This window comes from Moschus berezovskii, chromosome 1, assembly GCF_049115385.1.
Source record: "Moschus berezovskii isolate FMDL1 chromosome 1, NW_MosBer_1.0, whole genome shotgun sequence".
Taxonomy (NCBI): domain Eukaryota; kingdom Metazoa; phylum Chordata; class Mammalia; order Artiodactyla; family Moschidae; genus Moschus; species Moschus berezovskii.
This window is the reverse complement of record NC_142460.1, coordinates 88,472,381-88,497,681: the sequence shown is the minus strand read 5'-3', so window position 1 is coordinate 88,497,681 and position 25,301 is coordinate 88,472,381. Positions and strand designations below refer to the sequence as shown.

The window sequence follows — 25,301 nt, the reverse complement described above, 5'->3', positions numbered from 1 at the left end:
CCAAGGAACTCTCAAGAGTCTTCTCCAATACCACAGTTCAAAAGCATCAATATTTCAGCGCTCGGCTTGCTTTATAGTCCAACTCTCACATCCATACATGACCACTGGAAAAACCATAGCCTTGACGAGATGGACCTTTGTTGGAAAAGTAATGTCTCTGCTTTTTAGTATGCTGTCTAGGTGGGTCATAACTTTCCTTCCAAGGAGTAAGCATCTTTTAATTTAATGGCTGTAATCATCATCTGCAGTGATTTTGGAGCTATAATATAGCTGATAAAATTTGAATATGCAAGAGTTTCTAAAAAAAGTTAAAATAAGTTGCCAAAACAGAAACAAAAATATTGTTATGAAAAATTGTATTCTTCTCACAAGTTATTTTCTTAGTCATGTTCAGAAAAGAGAATTTTAGTCCACACTGCTTGTGGAGTAGAAGCAGGCATAACCACTTGTGAAGTGATCGGACAATATCTAGTATATTAGTTTTCCATTGCTGTGGAACAATTATCAGAAACACTGTCTTAAAACACATTTATTATTTAACAGTTTCTGTGAGCTAGGGTTACAGGCACAGTTGAACTGGTTCTCTATTCAAGGTCTCACAAAGTTGCAATCAAGGTGTTAGGTTGTCGTCTCCTCTGGAGGCTTGATTGAAAAAGAATCCACTTCTAAGTGCTCTCAGATTGTTGGCAGAATTCATTTCCTTGTGGTTGTAGGGTTGAGGCTTCTGACTGGTTGCACCCAGGTTCTAGAAACCATCTACATTTCCCTGCCACCAGGCCTTCTCCATAGGCAGTTCTCAACATGAAAGGTTGCATCTTCAAAGGCCAGTAGCAGTGTGTCTAACTCCAGTCAGCTAAGATAGGGGCATATAATGAAACGTAATCACTTTTACCATATTCTGTTGGCCAGAAGTAAGTCATAGGTCCTGCCCACACTCGAAGGGGAGGGCAAAAGCAAGTGGCAAAGACCATGGGGGCCATCTTAGAATTCTGCCTACCACATCTAGTAAAGTTTAATATGCAGTGTCTTAGGATCTAGCATTTTCCCTGTACCCAGGAAGATACATACAAGAACATTCATAACAGCATTGTTTGTAATAGCAAAACCATTGTTCTATAATACAAACTTAAAAAATTTTAAATACAAAAAGATTTAGTCAGAGAGACATTAGCTAACAAAACACTATGTATGGTACAATAACATTTTTGTAAAAGTAACATATTTATAGGAATTCTGCTTCAGCAATGGACTACTATTGTCTTGAACAAGTCTTTCCACCACTGATTACAGCTGGGCAAAATATAATAAACATTAAGGCACTGAGGAGCTTACCACAGCAGTGAAAACTTGTGGGTCTAAGATCTGGAAGAAAGGAAAAGGAACCCATCAGAAGTGAGCATGATGTTTACCATTATCTTTCCACCTGAAGTTATTGCTAATTCTGAAAGCAGTGGCTGAAAAACTGTGTAGAGTTTTTGGCTTTCTCATGGGGTTGAAGAGCCTGAATCAAAAGGAAGAGTGAAGTGAAAGTCATGTTTGATTCTTTGCGACCCTGCAATTCTCCAGGCCAGAATACTGGAGTGGGTAGCCTTTCTGTTCTCCAGGGGATTTTCCCAGCCCAGGGATTGAACTCAGGTCTCCCACATTGCAGGCAGATTCTTTACCAGTGGAGCCACCAGGGAAGCCCAAGAATACTGGAGTGGGTAGCCTATCCCTTCTCCAGCAGATCTTCCTGCCCCAGGAATCAAACAGGGGTCTCCTGCATTGCAGGATTCTTTACCAACTGAGCTATCAGGGAAGCCCCGAAAAGGAAGAGTGGCCCTAGTAAATACTCTAGACTTTTGGTCAGGACCCTTATGGGATACCCTAACTAGAAGAAAGGGTGAACTGGAAAGAAACTAGTTTCACAGACCCTAAAGTCCAGCTCAGAATAATATTAATATTAGCTCCTGATTGGAATAAAGTGATCTGTCCTCAGCTCAGCTGTGATGAGGCATTTGTTATTGTTTAGTGGCTAAGTCGTGTCTGACCCCGTGGCCAAGTCTCTCCCTTAGAACACATTCCCTTTCACCAGGGCCCTTGATCGAACTCAACACATGCTGAAAACACACCTTTAGTGGGAAATACTGATGTGGCAGAAAGACATCCAGGACAAATGAACACTGCATAGTATGGTCTTCTCTCCTGCTCTAATGTTACAGAGTTACCCATTTCTTTTACCCTGCTTCTCCTTGTGTGTTTTAGGTTGATTTGATAAACCATGTTATATGTGAGACTTTATGTTTTGTGACCTCTGATTGGCTGCCTTCAGTCCTTCTTTAGAAGTCACTGCTCAAAAAGAATCCCCCAAAGAGAATTCCGTCAAATTTAACAGTAACAATTATTTGCTCCAAGTTTTCGTTGGAGAGCATTTGTTGAGAGTAAAACCAGAGTTCATGTTTCGTTTGACTCCTTACTGAATTCTGGTACTGCTCAGTGCATTACCAGGCAAAGCGGACGGGAGAGAACCAAAAACGATATACCCAGAAGTTTTCTCAAACGTGCTGCACGTGAACGCCTTAGCCATGAGGCGCTGACTTATAACTCTTGTAAAAATCCCTCAGCCTTCATTCATTCCATTATTTATTCAATAAACGTGTTCTAGGTAGCAACCGTGTCAGTGGCTAGATATAGACAGGTGAGCGAAGATCGACCCGCCGCCCTGGAAGAGCTTCGAAGACAAGACATAACTTTGCAATTCAGTCTAAGAACTACCGTTTCATTGTCACTCTAGCATGACTCTCCAACCCTTGTCATTAACTGCCAACCTTCTCAATCGGACCTTCTCCCGGACTCCCGACTCTTCACTGGTTCCGCTAACCGCCAGAGCCTCCACAAAAAGACAGTTGAAAGACTACATCTCCCGGCAGCCTCTGCAGCAGGGTGGTGGAGAGGCACGCACAGGCGCACGGCCCAGCCCCCGAGCGCAGGCGCACTGCGAACGCCGGCTGAGCTAGGTCTAGCTGTGCTGGGTGCGCGGCCGCGGAGGCGACGAGCGAGGCCTGGTGAGCACCGCGCGGAAAGCCGACTCTTTCGAGGTTGTGTGTAGAAGACGCACGGCAGGCGAGCGAGCGAGGCAGAAGCTCACCCTAGAAGTGGCACCGGGATCGGTTGCCTTGAACCTGGTGAGTGCGGGGCTGTGGCGGCCCCCGACCCCTCCCCCTCCCGCCGGCCGATCCGGCAGTCCTCGGCGGGACCCGGGAGAGGCCCCGCGGCGAGGGCGGGCCGCCGACTGTGCCCGAGCTCGGGTTCCTGGGCCTGGGCGCTCGCGGCGGGTCCGTGCGTCACGGGCCCGGTTGTCCTAACGGCCGCGCGGCAGGCGGAGGGGCGGTGGGGGTGGGGAGCGCTGGTGTGTTCGCCATCGGGAACGCCGGTGGAGGCGAGGCGGGGCGAGGCGGGGCGGCGCGGCGCGGCGCGGCAGCCGGGCTGTAAGCGGCGCCGGGGACTGCGGGCGCAGAGGCTGCGGGGCGGCGAGGAGGCAGCGCCGAGCCAGCGCCGCGTCCCCACGCAGACGCGCGGGGGCGGGGGTGGGCTGCGCAGAGAGTGCCGTGGCCGAGTCAGGTGGGAATAGGGGACGGGGGTGTGTGTGAAAACCCTAACCGAGGCGGTGGGGAACGGTCTGGTCTCGGAAATTCACAAGTTTCAGCCAGAGCCGGAGGTTTGGGGGCGCCGGGGGAGTGGAGACGGCCGACTGCAGTTTACAGATGTCATAACAACATGGGCCTGAAGCGACTGGCAGGGGTGTGGTAATTATAGGAATGACAGAACTTAGTCTGCACACAGCGTGTGTCAGTGGTGATGCGAGGGAAGCTCAAAATGGGAGGAGAGAACTGAAGGATGACTGGAGTCCGGGAAGCCGTCATGAAGGAATGTTTTCGGTTTGAATGAGAGTATGTAATGTTCCGCTTTTAAGCAAACGACGTCAAGATAATTGATTTTTAAGCTTTAAATTCTGAATAAACAGTTTGGAAGTAATTTTTTCTAAGCATACTATTAAATAACATTTCTGACTTTTTCAGCCCTCTTTTCCTTTAATAAACACTTCCTTAAAAACCTGTTTCTTAACAGTAGATGAGTAAGTGATTTCTCCCCCTTCATGTTACTTCAAGGGAGAGACTTGGCCACGGGGTTGCAAAGGAGTCAGACACGACATTTCCCCCTTGTTCTTGCGTTTGTAATATTTTGAAAGTAATTCACAAGCTATTTCCTTTCTATTTTAAAGATTGAAGAGATGAAATTTTAATTTCAAAGGAAAGGAACGGTGAACTCTGTTGTACTTTTACTGAAATAATATATTCTTTGATGGCACAATTGTGTTTAACACCGGATTTTTAGTTGGAGAACTTGAGAGAAGTTAAAGGGGTAGCGTTTAATGAGCTTATTTCCAGATACTGTGCTAAATACTTTTTGTAGAGTCAAAGGTTTAATGCTTACAGTAACTCTGAAGTTTGTTATTTTTTTTCCTTTTCTACAGATTAAAGCTTTGAGGGTTAGAGAAGTTAAGTAACTTACCTAGGTGTTCCAGCTCTTGTTAGAACCAGAATCACTGCCATTTTAGGAATTATTTCTCCTCTCCTTCCATACTTCTTGGTTGTGTTTTCTTTTTTTGGTCCATTCTTTTGCTCAGAGACTGGGGATGTGGACATGATCAAGACATTGTTCCTGTCCTCATGGGATTTATAGTGTTGCAGAGAAGACTAACAGATAATGACTATAAATATTGACTGCGTAACATTTTATCGGTCATTATAACTGAGCAGGAGCTGTACTAAAACGCAAAGGAAGTTCAAATGGAATCATACAACGTAAGCCTTGAGTGTTTACAGTCTGGTAGAGAAGCAAAACATGCATTTCTAAAAACCTAGACTAAGCTAAATGATAGAAATTAACACTTCACCTGAAGTCAGTGTACTTGCATTATGTTACTTTAGATCCTTATAGAAATTCCTTCACAGAACTGTGAATTAATATTTTGTACTTTGACTTTTATCTAAGATTGGAACATGAGAAAAGGAACATGAAAACACTCTTCCTTGGTACCCAAGACACTGTTTATAATTTATTTATAAATTATAAATAATTTATCTGATCCTTATAAAGTATAAACCTTAAAGACAAGTTCTTTTAAGCCCTCAGTGATAGGCCTTTCTTTCTTTGCTTTAAAAACAAAACAAAACAAATGACTGCTTTTATTAGATCATTTCTATTTGTAAGCCATCCTGTTTCTCTTTATACTTTGGCTGTTAGGAGGCTCAGAGCTGTGTTCAGCTTTGGTAATTTTCATAATTTTCCTTAACCTTAACTGTGTTATAAACTATACCAGATAGTCTGGAATTGCTGCTCTCAGTTGTTTTCTGGACTACTTGTTCTCTGTTGCTCTCAATCTTATTTTTACCTTTTCCCTCTCATTTGAGAATAGGGTTTATATATTTTATCTACAGTATGTTAGCATAATGTTTGTTGAATTAATGATAAAGTCTTGATGATTTATGACTTTGTTTTTAAGTCTGTCAGATTGTTTCTTGAAGTATGTATGCTTTGTATAAAATCAGTTAAGACTTTTGGCCATGCAAGTAAAGGTGACTGACATAATGATAAAGATAATTCCCTGTTACTCTCTTTAAGGTTTTTGTATTTATCAGGGTATTCTGAATTCAGCCATAATAATGGAAGAAAACATTGAAAATGGTAAAGAATTCAGTTAGCTGATTGGGGCTGATTTCACTCTATTCTTGCTGCAGTAAGCAGGAGGTGGCCCCAAGCCAGCTGGGAGCCAGATAGGACCTTCATTAGAAAATTTTTAAGTCTTTGCAGTGACAGAGCAGGGATGAAGACTGATGGAACATACAATTTTTTGTTTGTTTGTTTTTGAAGTTGATAATGCTCCTACACAACAGACCTTAGTGATAAAATGGTTCTGATCGAGTGTATTAGACCAATTGGAACAGTGTTTGAAAGCAGGCAATAATCCAAAATGTGGATAATGAGGATAATCTTCACATAATAAGAATAATGCTGCACTTCATATACAAAGATAAGTCTGCTTACTCATCATGATTGATTTTTCAGTGTGAGGAGGGATATGTGCTGAGTTGTCCGTGAGTCTTTGTATTCTGTGACCAGCAAGGCAGCTTGGGGTCAAAATGGGGGTTTTTAGCTAGGGAGCAGAAAGACAAGCAAAAGTTGCTCTAACATCTGTTGATGGGTCAAGTACTACATCAGATGTTTTCACCTAATTATCCTTGCAAAACCACATTGAGAAGGTGGTTACATGTACAGGATGGTTAAGTAACTTGTCCTACTTCACAGTTAAGTTGTGGAGCTGGAGTTCAATCACAGGGCTATTTGTACTATGTTTTCATCAGTCATTAAAGCTTGATTTTGTCTTGGTTTGCGGTTCAGTCTTCTGCTCCTCAAACTAGATATAGTTTGTTTAACACCAAGAAATAATATTGTGAAGATCTAATTTATTAAATGCTGAAAGGTGATTGGAATTCCTTGCTTTACTGGCAATAAAAAATAACAATTTTTAAATTAGAATAGTATCTGTAAAACAACCGTTCCCTGTCCCAGCCTTTACACTTTAGAGGCTACTTATTTATTTCTTTTAGCTGTTTCCTCTTTCATATTTATAAATAACTTGCTTCTATTGCTGTTTCTTGATACAGCAGTGTTTGGCATTATCTATTGACTTTTCCACATTTACATATATCCTTTAAATATTTTTATTTAGATGTTTATGTCAGCATTTAGTTATAACTATGTAAATAATTATAGCAGGACCATGCAGTATATTATGATGTCATTTCTTCTTTTAACCAATTTTTGTTTTTCCAGGAGTAATACCTATTTTCCCTTTTCCATTTTGAGACAGCTGTCCTAGAACCTTCTATCCTTTTAAAGCAAATCTGGACTGATTACTTTCTAGGCCTACTGCACAGCTGTCACCCTGAAACTTCTCTTTATGTCACCTTAAAATTTTCTGTGCCCTTCTCCAATATTGGATCTCCTATTTTCCATGTTTTTTTCACTTCCAGAGAAAGGATACCTGGGAAGCAAAAACTTTATGTTTTTAAGATCTTGTGTGGCTGAAGAAAAGTCTTTATTTTATCTGTACATTTCATCAATCATTTGTCTGAGTATAAAAATCCAAGCTTAAAAAGTTTGGAAGTCATAGTTCCATTGTTTTCTGCATTCTAATGTTGCCATTGAAATCCATAGCCATTCTTGTTCTTCATTTATATGTGACCTTCCCGGCCTTTTTCCCAATCTCCAGAAGCTTTTAGAGTTTTATTTTAAACCCCTGAAATTCCATAATGTGTCTAGATGTGGTTTTTTGTTGTTTTGTTTTCTAAGGGCACTCTGTGGGTCCTTGAAAGCTGGGGATTTGTGTCCTTTAGTTTTGGGAAATTTATTATTATTATTAGGGCTTTAGGTAAAAGGAGTTACGCTTAACTATGCTTCCCATTTTTGGACACTGTCATCAGACTATACAATCCTCTTTCATTTCTGAGCCCTACTTCCATTACCTTTTCCAGTTGGTACCCACTGCATTATGACTGATACATTCAGTGATTATATATAAATCATGAAGTATGTAGTGTGTTGTGTGTACGTATATTTAGTTTTTGTATTGTGTTATAGACCTTGTTTGGCTTCTTACTGTTTTTAGTCAGCATTGTTTTGGAGACTTTCATGTTTTGTGTGTACATATAATTGTGTATAATGTAGAATTCCATAATATGCACATCGCACATTTTACTTCTCATTCCCTAATCACTGACACCTGAGTTGCCTTTCTGGCATCACAAGTACACTGTGGTAAATATACTCTTACTTGTACATCGTTATGGACCTGTGTGAGAAGTTCTCTGGGATATATGCCCAAGAGTGGGAATCTTGGATTATAGAATAGCAGGACTAGCTTATGTGCCTTCTAGCAGTGAGGGTTATTGTTTGCCCATATCTTTGCCAGTATTTGGCTTTATCCAGCTTGTTTATTTTTGCAAGTCAGGTATAAAATGATGTCTTGTTTTAATTTACATTCTCTGATAATTAATGAATTTGAGCATCTCGTATCCATTCAGGTTTTCCCTTTTGTTGATTGTCTGTTTTGTCCTTTGTCTATCTTTCTTTTGGGTTTTCTTTTCCTTTTTTTTGTCTGCACCCTTCTATGCAGCTTGCAGAATCTTAGTTCTCCAAACAAGGATTAAACCCAGGCCAGGGCATTGAAAGCCTAGAATCCTAACCATTAGGCCACCTGGGAACTCCCCTTCCTGTCTTTCTTTTTGGTTTGCAGGAGTTCCTTGTGGAGATTTATTGGTTATAGGATTGAAAAATACCTTCTCTTGGCCTGTCATCTTTGTTGGTTTTATCCATGGTATCTTTTATTGAATGAATATTCTAAATTTGATGCATTGTTTCTTTGATAATCTCTTGCTTATTTGATTTTTTTGTCTCTTTTGGGATTTGTTCTTTTTGGGTATTAGAATTTTTTGGTCATTTAAAAAATTTTTTCTTTTCCTTCCTATTTTCCATCACTTAGTCTTTTTGTTCTGTTTCTTGAGAGATTTTTAAAAATGTTATCTTCCAACCCTTATTGAATTTTAAATTCCTGTTCATATTTTTAATTTCTTAGAGCTCATTGTTATGATATCTTTATTTTTTGATAGACACTATGGGACTTGCCAGGTGGCAGAGTAGTAAAGAATTCGCCTGCCAGTGCAGGAGATACAGGTTCAATCCCTGGGTGGGGAAGATCCCCTGGAGTAGGAAATGGCAACCCACTCCAGTATTCTTGCCTGGAAAATTTCTTGGACACAGGTGTCTGACTAGCTGCAGCCCATGGGGTCGCAAAGAGTTGAACACGACTAGTGACTGAGCACAGCACTTGATTCTACTTTTAGAAATGCCTGGTGGGGGGGGGGGGCTCCTGTCTCTGAAACCTCCTGCTTGTGGGCTGTATGAATCAGCTTCTTAGAGGTGCTTCAGTTCAGTCCAATAGCTCAGTTGTATCCATCTCTTTGTGACCCCATGGACTGCAACACACCAGGCTTCCCTGTCCATCACCCAAGTCCAAGAGCTTGCTTAAACTTGTCCATTGAGTCAGTGATACAATCCAACCATCTCATCCTCTGTCGTCTCCTTCTCCTCCTGCCTTCAATCTTGCCCAGCATCAGGATCTTTTCCAGTGAGTTAGTTTTTTGCATCAGGTGGCCAAAGTTATTGAAGCTTTAGCATCAGTCCTTCCAATGAATAATCAGAACTGATTTCCTTTAGGATTGACTGGTTTGATCTCCTTGCAGTCCAAGGGACTCTTGAGTCTTCTCCAACACCACAGTTCAAAAGCGTCAGTTCTTCCACGCTCAGCTTTCTTTATGGTCCAATTCTCACATCCATACATGACTACTAGAAAAACTATAGCTTTGACTAGACGACCCTTTGTTGGCAAAGTAATGTCTCTGCTTTTTAATATGCTGTCTAGGTTGGTCATAGCTTTTCTTCCAAGGAGCAAGCGTCTTTTAGTTTCATGGCTGCAGTCATCATCTGCAGTGATTTTGGAGTCCAAGAAAATCTGTCACTGTTTCCATTGTTTGCCCATCTATTTGCCATGAAGTGATGGGACTGGATGCCATGATCTTAGTTTTTTGAATGTTGAGTTTTAGGCCAGCTTTTTCACCTTCATCAAGAGGCTCTTTAGTTTCTCTTTGCTTTCCGCTATTAGGGTGGTGTCATCTTCATATCTGAGGTTATTGATACTTCTCCCGGCAGTCTTTTTGATTCCAGCTTGTGCTTCATCCAGCATGGCATTTCGCATGGTGTACTCTGCATATAAGTTAAATAAGCAGGGTGACAGTATACAGGCTTGACATACTCCTTTCCCAATCTGGAACCAGTCCATTGTTCCATGTCTGGATTCTAACTGTTGCTTCTTGACCTGCATACAGATTTCTTAGGCGGCAGGTAAGGTGGTCTGGTATTCCCATATCTAAGAACTTTTCACAGTTTCACAGTCAAAGGCTTTAGCGTAGTCAATAAAGCAGAAGTAGATGTTTTTCTGGAACTCTCTTGCTTTTTCTATGATCCAGTGGATGTTGGCAATTTGATCTCTGGTTCCACTGCCTTTTCTGAATCCACCTTGAACATCTGGAAGGTCTTGGTTCATGTGCTGTTGAAGCCTATCTTGGACTGCAAAAGATCAGTTTTTATCCCAAAGAAAGGCAGTGCCAAAGAACGTTCAAACTACTGCACAGTTGCACTCATCTCACACGCTGGCAAAGTAATACAGGTGCTTAGGCTTCAGAATTCGCCACTTCACTAGTAAAATATCATTAGATCATCTGTTTTAAGGCTTCTAAAAAGTTTTTGACATCTCACCTGTGACCTTTGATGTTCTCTTTTTGTGTTCTATCTTTGTAGTTCATCCTTTTTTTAAAAAAAAGTTATAATTTTGGTATGGATTAGTCTACCAAATTCATCATTTTATTTCTTAAACTTTATCTTCTGGTCTGTTCATTCTCTCCATGGTATTTGAGTGTTGTATAATCAGTACTTTAGTGTTGAATAAAATTAAATTTCTGAGCATTAAGATGTTAATATGTTTTGGGAGGAAAGCACATACATCCTAAAGTGCTAAATCTTAATTTAAATTTATGAGAACACTTTTAAGTGTATACATAATAGATATATTAAATTCAGTAATGAATATGAATTGGATAAACAGAAGTCCCCCCGCTTCCATGAAGGAGTCCTTTATGCCTTTTTGGGGGAAAGATTTCTGTTAAAAAAAATCCAACTTATAAAGGGAGAGGTAGTTTTCACTGTTCGTAAAGACCTGAAGTATTCTATCAGAGGGCTTCCCTGGTGTTTCAGATGGTAAAGAGTTTGATGAAATAACAACATGTTGATAAAATTCTAGCCAAAAGTAAATAAATTTAATATTTTAGTTAGGCTGGGAAGCCTCGTTGTAGTAAATTATGTGTTTCCACCTTTACTTTTTGAAAGTTTTTCTTATTATGTAGTTAGTATATTACCTACTGTATAAAATTTGAAAGATAAAAGAGAATATTAATTTCCATTTAAAATTTTTATAAGTTATGAAATATTTTAAAAAATACAGAGAATGGTATAGTTTGGGGTTTTGTTCCCATCACCCAGATTTTTCATGTGTCAATATTCTGTTTTTGTTATTTCCCAATATATTATGATTATGTCTCATAGCCAAGTCCTCATTTTGGTAGGTTTACAATTTTTCAAGTATCAGTCATTCTGCTATCATCATTCTGATATATAATATTGATTTTAGTTTCTTTGGGTACATTCCAAAAGTGGAATTACTAAATCTTGGGGTGTAAATTCCCGAAATCTTTGGTAAATATTTTCCTTTAAATGTTTGGATTTTGAGAATGTCTTCGTAGAGCCTTGCACAATGGGAATCCACAGTTACTGGAAGGTGAGGTTTGTATTCAAGGTTGAAGATTATAGTAAATGTCTCAGGTAAAGAAGGTCTGAAGCTGAGACATGAAAGAAAGGATACATTTCTATTAGATTAATAGAGTTGAAGCTGTAAGATGTAATCAAAGATGAGCACCTAAGAATCGTATTTGTAGCATTGACTTCTCTCAGAAGAGGCTTTTTGCAGGGATTTTCAAAACTTGCCCCCATTGAACACAAGAATGTTGTCACTAAAATAAGATACTCTAATGATTTTGCGGAGAAGATATGGGTAGGATATTTTAAATTTCATTTTTCTTTCCTAATTTTTATTAAAATATTTTTAAGGGACCGGTTACTACTTGACTCTAGAAGTGAAAATCACTCAGTTGTGTCCAACTCTTTGCAACTCCATAGACTATACAGTCCTTATCCAGGGGGTCTTCCGTCTTCCCCACCCAGGGATTGAACCCATTTCTCCAGCATTTCAGGCACATTCTTTACCAGCTGAGCCACAAGGGAAACCCACTTGACTGGAGGTTGACAACAAATGAATAATAAATATGTACAAATGGGAGAGCATATACTTTGGAATACAAACTTGCACTGCTCCGTTCTCTAATGAAAAAATAGAGTCCAAAAATATTCACCAATGAACTGAAAATTTTTTATACTTAAGATTCATTTATGGTTAAATTTATAAATTGTAACTTGCTTATTTTGTAGTCATATTTTCTTATAGTTTTGGTTTTTTAATATGAAGTACATGTCATGTTTTCTTATAAAATTATGCTTTATTTATATAATGGAATTAAATATACTAACATTTTATAGTGTTGCACAAAGAATATTGTGAATGTTAAATATTTACCGTGCTTAGCATGTGTTTCGGAGAAGGCAATGGCAAGCTACTCCAGTACTCTTGCTTGGGAAATCCCATGGACGGAGGAGCCTGGTAGGCTGCAGTCCATGGGGTCGCTAGGAGTCGGACATGACTGAGCGACTTCACTTTCACACGTTGGAGAAGGAAATGGCAACCCACTCCAGTGTTCTTGCCTGGAGAATCCCAGGGACGGGGGAGCCTGGTGGGCTGCTGTCTATGGGGTCACACAGAGTCGGACACGACTGAAGTGACTTAGCAGCAGCAGAAGCAGCATGTATTTGGGATTTATTGACTGCTTGGATTGACTCAGCGTACTGAATATAGTGTATACCAATATAATAAAAATGTATCTACACTCAGTGTGTTTTGGGTATATTGGTGATGAAGAGGGAAAGAGTATTGAATGAATCAAGGCCAAAGGAACTTGTAGGACAAAGAAGTTCAGATTTGATCTAAGAAGTGCTAAAAACTCATTCTAGGTCCTTAGACATTGAAATTACGCAGTGACAAAGTGTTAAGATTAGTTTGAGAGCTGTGTGAAGGATGAATTAAAAAGCAGAGTCTGAGGTTAAGGAAGGGTGGTTTAGAGCTGTTGCAGTTATCTAGCTGTAAAGAATTGGACATGACTTAGCAACTGAACAACTACAAGTTATCTAGCTGTATGATAGGCACCTCGATCAAACTGGTGGCAGTGAAAATAGATAGGAATAGATAAAATCAAACACTTTGGATGGAATAATAGGCAAATTTTGATTATTTTAACTAAATAGACATGAAGGGGAAATTGGGAGATTTCATTTTGGAAGGGTACATTTCTATTTTACCACCAGTTTGGCATCTTGCTTTTAACTTTGTTGCTTTTGGGGCTTTATTTTCCTAGAAAATGAGGAAAATCTCACATAATGTTTTTAATTTTAAAGGCTTCTGGTTCCTGAGAGAGTGCAAAGTTATTGACAATAACTTAAGTTTTTAACCACTTAGGTGATAATATCCTAAAGATGTTTGCTTAGTATAAAGATAATTTTCTCAGTCTATTACATGTTCATTTTATTATAAATCTCTATAGAAATTATTTCATTTCTTTGTTATCTGAACTGTCTTCAATCCAACTGCAGCCTACATTTCAGTTGTATTTTGCATGGAAATGGAAAGAGTGTTAGTCGCTAAGTTTGTCTGACTCTTTGAGATCACATGGACTGTAGCCTGCAGGTTCCTCTGTCCGTGGGATTTTCCAGGCAGGAATACTGGAGTGGGTTGCCATTCCCTTCTCCAGGGGATCTTCCTGACCCAGGGATTGAACCCTGATTTCCTACATTGCAGGCAAATTCTTTACCCCCTGAGCCACAAGGGAGACAAAATTATTTTGCATCCGTTTCCAGTAAAACTTTTGCTCCCACTATCGAGATTTTCAGTTGCATGCAGATGCATATCAGAATACAATTAGTAATTTTTGAAAGAAAAAACAACACTAGAGACTATGTGTCAGACCTATTACTTCAAATTTTTGAAAGGACGGTTGTGTGTGTTTTTCAAAAACCTCCCACGTGGCAAATATATCTCCTCATTCCCATGCTCAGAGAGAACTCAGTCTCGTTTATTTCATTTGTGAAGAAATCCTTGATTTTTTAAAAAATGTTGAATATCAGAGCAATTTTAGGTTCCCAGCAGAATTGAATGGAAAGTACTGAGTTCCCATCTACTGCCTACCCCATATACACACAGTGTCCCTCACCACTTAGATTGGTGCATTGGTTATAATCCAGTAAACATTGATGCATCATTATCACCCAAAGCCAGTACGCTACATTTAGGTTCATTCTTGGAGTTGTACACTCTGTGGGTTTTGACAAATGTAAAATGACATATATCAGCTGTTATAGTGTCCAACAGAATAGGTTCACTGCCTCCAAAATCCTCTTGCACTCTGCTATTCATCCCTTAAACCCCTGGCAATCGCTGATCTTTTAACTCTCCATAGTTTTGCCTCTTTCAGAATGTCATAAAACTGGAATCATGTGGTGAATATAGTATCCACCCAAAGAGGGAGGAGGGTATTTTTTAAAAATAATCAATCTCATGTATGGATACTGATTTAAACATTTTTAAGAAAACTAATAATTATAAAGAATAATACACTGTGACCAAATGTGTTTATTCCAAGAGTCAAAATCATTGTTAAGAAATGTATTAATATCTCACCATATTTAATGTGTCAGAGGAGATAAACAATGACCATTTTAATAACTGCCAAAAGGACATTTGATCTAATTCAACACAGATTCAGGTTTTTAAGTTTAGTGAAATAGATATGGATGGGTGGTACTTACATGTGATTTTTTTTAACTATCTTGTCTATGACACAACTGGAGCTATCATAAATTGCTGGTAGAAATGCATGATATTATAGCCATTGTAGAAGCAGTTTGACAATTTCTTGTAAAGTTAAACATATGCTTACCATGGTGGTGGTTTGGTCGCTAAGTCGTGTCCGACTATTGCAACCCCATGGACTGTAGCCTGCCAGCCTCCTGTCCATGGGATTTTCCAGGCAAGAATACTGGAGTGGGTTGCCATTTCCTTCTCCAGTGGATCTGTGTGACCAGCAATCTCACTGTTAACGTTTTTACCAAGTACGATGAGATCATTTATCTAAACAAAAGCCTATATAAATGTTTATAGTAGCTTATTCATCATCACCCCAAACTGCAATCTAGATGTCCATCGCTTGTGAATAGATAAGCAAATTGTGAAATACAATGGAATATAGTTCAGCAATAAAATGAATCAGTTACTAATAGATACAGGTAGCTATATGAAGGTAGCTCAGATTAGTTAAAACTGAGTGAATGAAGCCACATGCAAAACGCTACATTTTGTATGGCTCCATTTATTTGACATTCTGGAAAATGAAAATTAGAGGGACAGTTTGCCTGGGATTGGGGCAAGTGGATTTATTATTAAGGGACCTGACTGAAGTTTTTGTAGGTGCGAAAAATGTTCTCATCTTCTTAGTCATGATGTTTACTTAAATGGCAGGTTTTACTGTATGTAAATTTTGTTGCTGTTGTTCAGCCACTCAGTCGTGGCTGAGTCTGTATGACTCCACGGACTGCAGCATGCCAGACTTCCCTGTCCTTCACTGTCTCCAGGAGTTTGCTCAAACTTAGCGTCCATTGAGACTCAAGAGTCTTCTCCAATACCACAGTTTGAAAACATCAATTCTTCTATGCTCAGCCTTTATAGTCCAACTCTCATATCCATACATGACTACTGGAAAAACCATAGCTTTGACTGTGTCTAGGTTTGTCATAGCTTTCCTTCCAAGGAGCAAATGTGTTAATTTCATGGCTGCAGTCACCATCTGTAATGATTTTGGAGCCCAAGAAAATAAAGTCTTTCACTGTTTCCATTGTTTTCACCATCTATATGCCATGAAGTGAGGGGACCAGATGCCATGATCTTAGTTTTTTGAATGTTGAGTTTTAAGCCAGCTTTTTCACTCTCCTTTTCACCTTCATCAAGAGGCTCTTTAGTCCTCTTCTCTTTCTGCCATAAGGGTGGTGTCATCTGCATATCTGAGGTTATTGATGTTTCTCCTGTCAGTCTTGATTTCAGCTTGTGTTTCATCCAGCCCAGCATTTTGCATGATGTTCCCTGCATATAATTAAATAAAAAATACATCCTTGATGTACTCCTTTCGCATGCAGTCTGTCGTTCCATGTCCTATTCTAACTGTTGCTTCTTGACCTGCATACAGGTTTCTCAGGAGGCAGGTAAGGTGGTCTGGTATTCCCATCTCTTTAAGAATTTTCCACAGTTTGTATGTAAATTATACCCCAATAAACAAAAGCTTAAAAAAAAAAAAGTGTGAAGAATGTCAGCTGAAAGTATCCGAAACAGAATTCAGTAGCTGATTTAATTCAGTGGCTGGCTTTAAAAAATTAACATATAATAATGAGTAATTTTCCTATAAACAAACAATGACCAGTTATAATATAATGGAACATTACATTTATCATTGTAACGAAAGAGATAAGTGGAAATACATAATTTCTGACCAAAGAGATACAGTATTGTAAATATGTTTCCTTAATCTATGAATTGAATGCTGTCTGTCAAAGGATTGTTTTCCCCCTCTTAAGACAGAGAAGATTATCTGAACCAGAGATCCTCAATATTTTGGTCTCAGATTTACACGGACTGAGGATCCTAAAAAACTTTTATATTATTGTGTATTTGTTAATATTTATTGTTTTAGAAATAAAAATTACATTTTAAAACATAAGAATATACAACAAACATTCCTTTAGGCACCAGACTGCTGATGCCATCTCATCACCATACCTCTGAAAAACTTATGAGTGAAAGTGAAAAAAGCATATAATTGAGAGTATTATGGAAATAGTGTTCATAAGAAACATTTTTTTTCCCACATGTCCTACTGTCAGATATGGAAAATTTTGAATCAGCCTTGGGTTAGTGATGGTGGTGGTGGGGAACTGTTGCACTCACTCACTGGTACATTGGTGCAGTATTTTAGAGGGAACTTTGACAGTATTAAAATTTTAAATGAACATATTTTTGACCTTGAGATTCCATTGTTTTTATGGATATAATTGCAAAATAAGTACAAATACATGAGAGAGAATATTGGTTACAGCATTGTTTGTAATAGAAAATTGAAGTGAAGTGAAAGTTGCTCACAGTTGTGTCCAGTTTTTTGCAACCCTATGGACTATACAGTCTATGGAATTCTCCAGGCCAGAATACTGGAGTGGGTAGCTGTTCGCTTCTCCAGGGGATCTTCCCAACCCAGGGATTGAACCCAGGTCTCCCACATTGTAGGTGGATTCTTGACCAGCTAAGCCACAAGGGAAGCCCAAGAATACTGGAGTGGGAAGCCTATCTCTTCTCCAGCAGATCTTCCTGACCCAGAAATCTCACCGGCGTCTCCTGCACTGCAGGTGGATTCTTTACCAACTGAGCTATCAGGGAAGCCCCAGTAGAAAGTTGAAGTCAGGCTTAATTGTCAGTGATGTGTCTGGTCTAGTTATTATGCTATAAAAATTACTATGTTGTTAAAAATGATAAAGCTGTCTATTGGTTTGGAAAGTGGAAAGTTGAGGCAGAGTGCAAAACTGGATATAGGATTGCTCTGTCAGTGTACAGTAATAGCTGAAAGGATATGTATGTGTTTGTATAACCAATTCTTGAAAAGATATATGGAAAACTTGATAGTGGCTACCTTTAGAAACAGTGAGGGAGACAGTTTCATTTTTCTTTTCGATACCCTTCATAGTGTTTGGATTTCTTTCTTTCTTTTTTTAATGCTTTGAAATTCAAAGACACAGGTATACTATATGAATGGTAGAAATTATTAGAATGGTTTAGTCATTTGTGAGTTCTTGGTTACCAAAATTTAATCAAAGAAGTAATAAAGAAAAAAACAAGAGGCCTTTGCATTTCTCATGTGTACTGATTCTTTTAAAGAACAGTTGCTCTAATCAAACATGACTTACTACTGTTTTCATCAGTTCTTTCTAAGGTGGTTCTTTCTAAGGTCTCCGTCTTTATTTTGTACTCTTTTCTGTTCTGTGGGTCTTTCTCTTTTAGCCCCTGTAGTCGTATCTGTGCCACACAACCTTCCTGAAACATCATCTTCTCTGTGAAGCCGCTCCTGATCAGTTTAGTCAGATGAGATCTTTTTTTGAACGTTTAGAGCTATTTATAGCCATTTCTTCATTACACAAATATCAGGTGTGATCTATATATGGGCCAGACAGTGGAAGTATGCTTTCATATGTTACTTCTCTTCACCTTATGAAGTATGATCTCCATAGTGCTAATAAGGAAACCCAGATTCACAGAATTTTAGTATCTCCCCTACATCTTGGTGCTTAGAAGTAAATTTGAAAATAGGGCTTCAGTGCCAGACCTGTTCTCTGAACTTGCTTCTTATGTCACTTTAATAAAAAGCAAGTGAATAGTTAAGTTTTATGTGACCATTTCTTTCCTCTTTAGAGTTTTTCCAGCTTAATTTTTTTTGAAATAATTTAAATCTTATAGATGAAATGTACAAAGCCCACCTGTTTACGTTTCATCCACCTTCCCCAGTTGTTCAGTTTACCTTCTGCTCCATTTATGTTATCATTTGTTCTCTCTCTGTATGTGTATGCTGTGTTCCCAACTTTGCCTTTCCTTAATTGCTTGCCCTTCCATCTCCATGTTGAATCTAGGCTTCTAGTTATTTAAATCTAATCAATTTTGGTTGTAAACTTTATCGGGATCTTGCCCTGTTTCTATACTACTATATCTTTAACCTGAAACTTCTGATTCTTTAATTTGAATATCATTGCTGCACTGTTGATACTATGCTGTCCGGTGATATTTCAGAACCAAAATGCTACTTGCCTTAGGAATCCAACTGTTCTCTATGTCCTTTCTCAGCACCATTAGTTATGATTCCTTCAGAATTATTTGCAAATTCTCATCTGCATGCACCAGTCTTTCAGTCTATCTGATACTGGGTATATGTATTAGTCTGCTTGGGCTGCCATAAAAAAGTACCACAGATTGGGTGATTTAAACGACAGAAATTCATTTTCTCATAGTTCTGGAGGCTACACATCTAAGATCAAGGTTCCAGCAGGGTTGGCTTCTGGTAAGGCCTCTCTTCCTGACTTGCAGATGGTCACCTTCTATCTCTTTTCTCACATAACTTCTTGTCTGAGCATGGGGCAGTGGGTGTAGGTAGAGGTCTCTGGTGTCTCTTGCTTTGGTAAGAACACCCACCCTATTGGATTAAGACCCCATCCTTATGACCTTATTTGACCTTAATTATCTGTGAGCCTGCTGAATCCTTCCCTGTAAAGGATGAGAATAATAATTCTTGCCCTGTACGTTTTTTTTTGTTGCTGTTTTTTAAAGAGATTCAAGTAAAATAGGTGATGTGACATAGCACACTATCAATCAATGATTTTCAAACCAGGCTTGCATCAAAATCATCTTAAAAATAACTGTTTCTTTGACTTTTAAGTCTGATAGCATAAGAACTCTGCAGACCTGCTCATTAGTACAACAGAGGAAAACTATTAAAAAGCAGCTTCTTAGAGATTTGGAAATAGTCCTAGGGCATATAGTAAATGTGGAACTTCTGCTGGAAGGAATGTTTTCTTCCTAGGAGAAGCAGGACATCAGGATTTCTCATCCTACCCCCCAGATGCCTGCGGTTGAGGCTAAGTTCTGGGCAAATGTGTTGCAGAAGTAGGGGGCTACCTTCTGTCCAGCCCCTACTTAAGGAATAAAGGGTTACCTTGGTAACAGAGCTGCTAGGGAATAGATCACCTTTTCCCTAGGTTGTAAGGTGGTAGCTCTATGTCAGGAGAGACGATCTCTGTTTGCTACCTGTCCCCCGCCAAATACTCAGTTCCTAAATGGGTGTCACTCGAAAAATGTGCTGTTGTCCACATCCTCATCTTGAGAGCCTCAATTCAGAGATTTTGCTTGGGGGAAGGTTGGAGGAGACGGAGAAGGCAATGGCAAGCCACTCCAGTACTCTTGCCTGGAAAATCCCATGGATAGAGGAGCCTGGTAGGCTGCAGTCCGTGGGGTCACTAAGGGTCGGACACGACTGAGCGACTTCACTTTCACTTTTCACTTTCACACATTGGAGAAGGAAATGGCAACCCACTCCAGTGTTCTTGCCTGGAGAATCCCAGGGATGGGGGAGCCTGGTGGGCTTCCGTCTATGGGGTCACACAGAGTCGGACACGACTGAAGTGACTTAGCAGCAGTAGCAGCAGGTTGGAGGAGAAGGGGACCACAGACGATGAGATGGTTGAATGGCATCATTAACTCAATGGACATGAGTTTGAGTAAACTCCAGGAGTTGGTGATGGACAGGGAGGCCTCTTGTGCTGCATTCCATGGGGTTGCAGAGAGTCAGATATAACTGAGCGACTGAACTGAACTGAGAGGAGAGAACCAGGTCGTAAAACATAGCTCCTGATCTCTGCCTCAAGGAACTGACTTCATTTGCAGTAGAGCTAGAGAAGTTCAAACCCAAGAGTGCTTTCACAAACAGTGGAGATTGTGAAAACTGCCTCCCAAAGGCAGTTGGGAGGTTTGTAGATTCAAGAGGATACAAACTAAACTGCAGGCCACTGAGTTTGCCAGCAAGAACCTGGGATAAGAGACAGCTGGAAGGAGCCTTTCTGGGGACAGTGAATGTCAAACATTGACTTGAAACTACTCCTTCAAAGGAGCCTGAATCTGATTGGATTCCTCTGTAGCACAATTTGTGCCTGAAGTTGTTGTTTAAAACAGTAGAGTGATCAGCTGGCGGTTAGTGGAGGTTAATATCTGGGAGTAGTCACAGAAAGAGTCATGACAAATTACTGTTAGGGCAAGATGATTTGGGGCATATCTAGGCTATTTCTCCCCTGAGGATCAACGTCAGAGGCTTAACACTCCCAAGTGGCTGGGTGTGTGTGGTGGGAAAGTGGACTTCTTTAAAATAAAACAGCAAATTGATAAACAAGTAAGCAAATAAAAATATAAAACCTCATAGATGGCGGAGTGTACTCAGAGTTGCTACATAGTATTATATAACATGGTGAGTTCCCAGTAAAAAGGTAAAAGATGTGCAAACAAAAACAAAACCCAGGAAAATATGGCTGATACACTGGAAAGAACAGATGATAGAAACTGCCTGTGAGAAAAGATGTTGGATTTAATAGAAATAGACTTTGAAGTAATCATTATAAATGATTCAAAGAATCAAAGGAAACCTTCATCAAAGAAGTCAAATATGATGACAGCCCATGTCAAATAGATACTAGCAATCAAGGGACAGAAATTCTGAAGAAGAACCAAGTGGAAATTCTGGAGTTGAAAAGTACTATAACTAATGAAAAATTAGGGGGCTTAATAGTAAGATTTGAACTGGTGGAAAGAAAGAATTAGTGAATTGGGAATAGATCTGTAGAAATCCAAGGAAAGGAGAGGAAAAAAATGAATAAAATTGAAAAACGCCTCAGAGGATTGTGGGGCACCATTGACTGCACCACAGTATACATAATGAGAGTACCAGAAGAAAAGGGGAGGAAAAAAAAGTGGAAAAGTATTCATGGAGATAATGGTTGAAAACATCTAAAATTTATAGAAAAAGAGTGACCTACATATACATCCAAAGAGCACAGAGAACTTCAGGTAGGATCAATGTAAGAAAATCTGCAAATGGACCTGTCAGTGTGACTGCTTAAAATAAGAAAAGGTGAGGAAAACAGCCAATTATTTATTTAGAAGAACCCTGATTTAAAAAATAAAAAAGTAGCTGACTTCTTACCAGAAACAAAGTCCAGAAGGTGGTAGAGTAATATATTCCATGTGCTCAGAGACCAATACTATTAACCCCAATTTTTTTATATCCAGCAAAGCTGTCTTTTAGAAATGAAGGTATGATACTTCTCAAACACACCTTCTGAGAGACTTTGCTGCTGACACACTTGCCTTGCAAGATGGCTATGGGACGTTCTTTAGGCTGAAAGCAAGTGATTGTAGGTGGTAATTTCAGTCTGCATGAGCAAAGAGCGCCAGTAAAGGTAATTATGTAATTTTAAAAGAGAGTGTAAAAGCACATATTCTTTCCTGCCCTTTTCTTAAAACTGATTTAAAAAGCAGGTGTGTAAAATAATGTGTGTACAGTAAATCCCCTACATACAAATGAGTTCTGTTCTGAGAGCACATTCATAAGTCCAATTTGTTCATAAGTCCAACAAAGTTAGTCTAGGTACCCAATTAATACAGCCATCTTTATATCAAGAGTACTATGCTGTAATAAGTTTATAATACTTTTCATAAAAATAATACATGAAAAACAAAAAAAATGAACATTTTTAATCTTCAGTACAGTACCTTGAAAAGTAGTAAAATAGTAAAGTCGTAAAAATAGTAAAGTACAACAGCTGGCATACAGGGGCTGGCATTGAGGGAACAGGCAAGAAGAGTTGCTGACTAGAGTAGGGAGAGGAGGTGGGAGATGGTAGAGCTGAAGGATCGTCAGTAGTAGGAGATGGAAAGCATGCTGCAATTTTACTCAGGCCTGACATTGGTGGCACAGGTTCTGGTTCCTTGCTGGATTCAGTTCAATCTGCCTTCTTAAAAAGATGATCCAGTCACCTCTGGGTGTAGCTCTGTTCTTCTTGTTGTAGGTGACACAGTATCACTGGATTGCATTCTGAATAGCTGTTGTAACCTTCATGTACCATTCTATATTCGGGTCCTTGCCTCAAAAACCTAACAGTGCTTTCTCAAATAAAGAAAATCCCCTTGTAGTTTCCTGCATTGTGAATCTCTTCAGTTCTTAAGTTACTTCCTCTTCTTACTCTCCTCTCTCAGTTTTTTTCACTTTTGTTTCTATCATTATTGCTTGGCACTTAGTATCTTAGCAGTACCAGCTTATGTCACTGCTGCTTTTACATTTGCCTCTGGGCATCCTGGGCTTGAAATAAAGATACTAAGAAGAATGAGTGCCAAAGAATTGATGTTTTCGAATTGTGGTGCTAGAGAAGACTCTTGAGAATCTCTTGGACAACAGGGAGATCAGACTAGTAAATCCTTAAGGAAATCAAGCCTTAATGTTCATTGAAAAGACTGACGCTGAAGCTCTAATACTTTGGCCACCTGATGCAAAGAGCCAACTCTTTGGAAGATAGAATCTTGAGTCTGGTGCCTTAGACCACTCGGCCGTCCTGACATGACACTGAGCCGGCTCTTTGGAAAAGACCCTGATACTAGGACAGATTGAGGGCAGGAGGAGAAGGGGATGACAGAGGACGAGATGTTTTGATGGCATCACCGACTCAATGGATGTGAGTTTGAGCAAATTCTAGGAGGTAGTAAAGGAAAGGGAAGGTTGGCATGCTGCGGTCGATGAGGTCGCATAGAGTCAGAGATGACTTAGTGACTGAACAACAACGATGTACAGTACAGTACAGTGAAGTACATACACAAAAGCACAACCACTTATAATGGATGCGTGCGTGTGACAATGTATACCAGAACGTGAACTAACTTACATGGTTGAACATGTGAATACATGTTCGCAGCTTGAAACTTCATGTGTAGGGGCCTTAATATAATGTATTCTTGGGCCTGTAGAAATGTAATATATTTGAAATGTATCTCCTAATAACAAGTCAGAGTAGGTGAGTGGGAACAAAACTATGTTAAGCTAAGGAAATAACATAGATGATAAGTAATAATAATTGTTGTTGGGTTTGTAATGTTATATAGCAATAGTATGACAAAAAGGGAAAAGGGATAGAATTGTATAACATAATGTTTCTATATGTGCTTGGAATTAAGTGAGTGTTAAGTCTGAAGCTGATTCTGAGAAGTGAAAGTGTATGGAAAGCCCTTGAGCAACTACTAGGGGGAATAAACAAAAAAATACAGTGAAAAATCACTATAGAAATTTTTAAGTGCTTTACTCAAAAATACTTATTACAAAAGAAAGCAGAAATAGTAATAGAGGAACAAAAGATATGAGACAAAATAAAAAATGAAAAAAGAGTCATCACTCCAACTGTATCAGTAATAACACTAAATATGAATTGATTAAACAATCTAATTAGAAATGCAGAAATTGTCAGACTATATCCAACTATATACTCTCTATAAGAGACATACGTTATTTATCTTATTTTATTTTTTGGCTGCATCGTGGCACATGGAATCTTAGTTCCTTGACTGGAGATTGAACCCATGCTCCCTACAATGGAAGTGTGGAGTCCTAACCACGGAACTGCTAGGGGAAATCCCTGAGACAAATTTTAAGTTTAAACATACAGATGCATCAAAGGTGTAAGTATGGAGAAAGATAAGTAAGTAGCAACTAGGAAGAAGCTGGAGTGGCTATACTAATAACAGAATAGATTTTAAAACAATGTTACTGGAGATAAAGAGAGACACTTTATGGTGATAAAAGTGTCAATTCACTAGATAGGTCAAAGTAATTATATGTACCTAATAATAGCAAAAAAAGATGTCCTTTTCATTATAGGGGACTGGAATGCAAAAGTGGGAAGTCAAGAAACACCTGGAGTAACAGGCAAATTTGGCCTTGGAGCACGGAATGAAGCAGGGCAAAGGCTAATAGAGTTTTGCCAAGAGAACGCACTGGTCATAGCAAACACCCTCTTCCAACAACACAAGAGAAGACTCTACACATGGACATCACCAGATGGTCAACACCGAAATCAGATTGATTATATTCTTTGCAGCCAAAGATGGAGAAACTCTATACAGTCAGCAAAAACAAGACCAGGAGCTGACTGTGGCTAAGATCATGAACTCCTTGTTGCCAAATTCAGACTTAAGTTGAAGAAAGTAGGGAAAACCACTAGACCATTCAGATATGACCTAAATCAAATCCCTTATGATTATACAGTGGAAGTGAGAAATGGATTTAAGGGACTAGATCTGATAGAGTGCCTGATGAACTATGGACGGAGGTTTGTGACATTGTACAGGAGACAGGGGCCAAGACCATCCCCATGGAAAAGAAATGCAAAAAAGCAAAATGGCTGTCTGAGGAGGCCTTAAAAATAGCTGTGAAAAGAAGAGAAGTGAAAAGCAAAGGAGAAAAGGAAAGATACAAGCATCTGAATGCAGAGTTCCAAAGAATAGCAAGGAGAGATAAGAAAGCCTTCCTCAGCGATCAATGCAAAGAAATAGAGGAAAACAACAGAATAGGAAAAACAAGAGACCTCTTCAAGAAAATTAGAGATACCAAGGAAACATTTCATGCAAAGATGGGCTCGATAAAGGACAGAAATGGTATGGACCTTAGAGAAGCAGAAGATATTAAGAAGAGGTGGCAAGAATACACAGAAGAACTGTACAAAGAAGATCTTCATGACCAAGATAATCATGATAACGTGAT

General features: G+C 39.2%; 1 protein-coding gene and 1 long non-coding RNA gene across 3 annotated transcripts in view; one reads left to right on the top strand and one right to left on the bottom strand.

Moving 5' to 3' along the window:
- Window positions 1-225: 225 nt before the first annotated feature.
- On the bottom strand, window positions 226-2,874 carry LOC129535575 (uncharacterized). Its single transcript, XR_008681686.2, has 3 exons — window positions 2,808-2,874; window positions 1,333-1,362; window positions 226-853 (listed from the first exon to the last, which is right to left on the bottom strand). It is a non-coding gene; the product is annotated as an uncharacterized LOC129535575 (long non-coding RNA).
- Window positions 2,875-2,989: 115 nt separating this feature from the next.
- KPNA1 (karyopherin subunit alpha 1) overlaps window positions 2,990-25,301 on the top strand; it is a 69,062-nt gene continuing 46,750 nt past the window's right edge. Inside the window, exon 1 of one of the 2 annotated variants that reach the window (XM_055393912.2) lies at window positions 2,990-3,164. The gene's annotated coding sequence lies outside the window, so the exon portion shown is untranslated. Of the gene's footprint in view, window positions 3,165-3,467; window positions 3,601-25,301 lie in introns of those variants that run through there. The other variant, XM_088837522.1, reaches the window with a different exon arrangement.